Source organism: Macaca mulatta, chromosome 10 (genome assembly GCF_049350105.2).
Source record: "Macaca mulatta isolate MMU2019108-1 chromosome 10, T2T-MMU8v2.0, whole genome shotgun sequence".
NCBI classification, from domain to species: domain Eukaryota; kingdom Metazoa; phylum Chordata; class Mammalia; order Primates; family Cercopithecidae; genus Macaca; species Macaca mulatta.
Window position 1 is genome coordinate 82614219 of NC_133415.1, and position 2702 is coordinate 82616920.

The 2702-nt window shown below is 34.9% G+C and overlaps 1 non-coding gene across 1 annotated transcript; it reads left to right on the forward strand.

Annotated features, from left to right (window-relative positions):
- The first annotated feature begins 2053 nt into the window (after positions 1-2053).
- LOC114670646 (U6 spliceosomal RNA) lies at positions 2054-2157 on the forward strand. Its single transcript, XR_003720347.1, has one exon. It is a non-coding gene; the product is annotated as a U6 spliceosomal RNA (small nuclear RNA).
- Positions 2158-2702: the final 545 nt, after the last annotated feature.

Here is a 2702-nt window from a genome sequence, read left to right on the forward strand (position 1 = left end):
ATAAAATCAACAAACAGAAATCAATAACCTTCATATATACAAAGAAAAACCAGTTAGAATATACAGTGAAAAAAGACAAACGCATATACAATAGCAAAATAAAATTAAATTAAATATTTGGGGCAACTTCTACCAAAATAGTGATAGGGACTGGATTTACTCTCTTGCTAAAACTCTGGGCAAATTATTTAAAACAATGGTAGACAAGACATTGGATACCAGGCAACAAAGGACAGTGATCCCTGCAAAATGGGAAACAAATGAAGTGAGCCCTAAGGCTGCCCCAAGAGTTCTCTCTGAGAAAGCTTTAAGACCACCATACAGAAAGAGATAACTCAGGTGGAGCCTGAAGTTCTCCCTGAGTTGATAAGAAGGACCTGGATGTCCACAGAGGCCAAGTGGCTACAGTTTTTAGGGTAAGGCACCAAAGAGCAGAGAGAGAACTCCAAATATCTGTAAAAGGTCCCCGTTGAATATTCAATGAAGTGTTGAAAAGTGTATTATGTACATGAGAAAAGTACGTGAGGCCAGAAGAGAAAAATTTCCAGAGCTTACACAAGGCTAAGAATAGTGCCTGATCTTTACAACCTGAGTGAAAAAAACTCATAATTCATGAGACATCTGGTAGAATACACAGAAGAGTTCTGCCTCAGTAAAGGAAAAAGAATTAGCCCTAGACCAAATGATGCTGGAGGCCTGCCTTGCAAAGCTTAAGTGCAAAACATGAAAAGTTCAAACTGCTTCCAGGTAATTTAACCATGTCCCAAAACAAGCTCAAGCATATTTATAGAAAGGCAAAATACCCAGTACCCAATGAAGTAAAAGTCACAATATCTGGCATCCAATAAAAAATTACCAGGCATGAAAATGACAGGAAAATGTGATTCATAATAAGAAAAAGTAATCATTTGAAACTAACCAGAAAAGACATATGATAGAATTAGTACACAAAGAAATTAAAGTTATTATAAGTATACTCTGTACATTCAGGAAGCTAGAAGAAAAACTGAATATGTGAAGTAGATGCATGGAAAACATTTAAAAGACCCATATTGAACTTTTAGAGATGAAAGCTGCAATGTCTAAGACGAAAAATAGACTGAGTAGGATTAATAGCAGATAAGACGTTGAAGAAAATAGATTAATGAACTTAAAGCCACAACAACAGAAACTATTAAAAATGACACATAGAGAGATAGAAATGGAATATATAAAGCCACACTCAAATATAAGACAAAAAAATTAAAAACTGTATAAAAGATAAACAGAGCATCAATCAGCAGCTATGGGGAAATTTCAAGTGGCCTAATAGATATGTATTGGAGACACCAGTGGAAGAGGGGACAGAAAGAATATTTGAAGAAATAATGGTCACATATATTCCAAATATGATGAAAACTGCAGACCCACAGATCCAAAAACTCGATGAACCCCAAGCACAAACCAAGATGCACAAACCAATAAAGAAAATATCTTAAAAGCAGCCCCCTAAAAAGAAATATTAAGTACAAAAGAACAAAAAATAAATAAGACAGGAGATTTTTCATCAAAAATAATGCAAGCTTAAGATACATCTTTAAAGCTTTTTTTTTTTTTTTTTTTTTTTTTTTGAGACAGAGTTTCACCCTCGTCACCAAGACTGGAGTGCAGTGGCATGATCTCGGCTCACTGCAACCTCCGCCTCCCAGATTCAAGTAATTCTCCTGCCTCACTCTCCCGAGTAGCTGGGATTATAGGTGGCTGCCACCATGCCTGGCTAATTTTCGTATTTTTAGTAGAGACGGAGTTTCACCATTTTGGCCAAGCTGGTCTAGGACTCCTGACCTCAGGTGATCTACCCCCACTCGGCCTCCCAAAATGCTGGGATTACAGGCATGCCCCACCGTGCCTGGCTATTTAAAGCATTTTTTTTAAACGAAAACGATAATTAAAAAGTCATTCTAGAATTTTTACCTAGCAAAAATATCTTTTAAAATAAATTAATTAATTAAGCATTTAATTTATTTATCTATTTTTTGAGCCAGTCTTGCTCTGTCACCCAGGCTGGAGTTAAGTACTCACTTTGGCAGCACAGATACTAAGAGTGAAACGATACAGAGATTAGCATGGCCTGTGTACACGGATGGAATGCAAATTTGTGATGCATTCCATATATTTTCTCAGTTTTGTTAGATGGAAAGCATTCTAGAGATGTATAGTAGTGATGGTTGCACAACAATGTGAGTGTACTCAATGTCACTGAACTGTACACTAAAAAATGGTTAAGATGGCAGATGTTATGTGTACTTTACCACAATTTTTAAAGTGAAGAATAAAGACTTTATCAGTCATACAAAAGCTGAAAGAATTCATTATCAACAGATCCGCACTACAAGAAATGTTAAAAAGAAGTCCTTCCAACAGTAGTAAAATGATACCAGATAACCTGGATATATACAAAGAAATTAAAAGCAAGAGAAATAGTAACAATGTGGGAAAATATTTTTAAAGTACATTTAAATGTACTTAAAACATAGTCAACTGTTCAAAGCAAATATAATAATATATTTGACAGATTATAACATACATGGAAAGTAAAATGTGTAAGAAAAATCGCACAAAGACCAGGAAGAGAGACATAGAAATATATTACTGTAAGAATTTTATGCTATATGTGAAGTGATATCTTATCACTCATGATAAATAATGATGAGTTAATAATG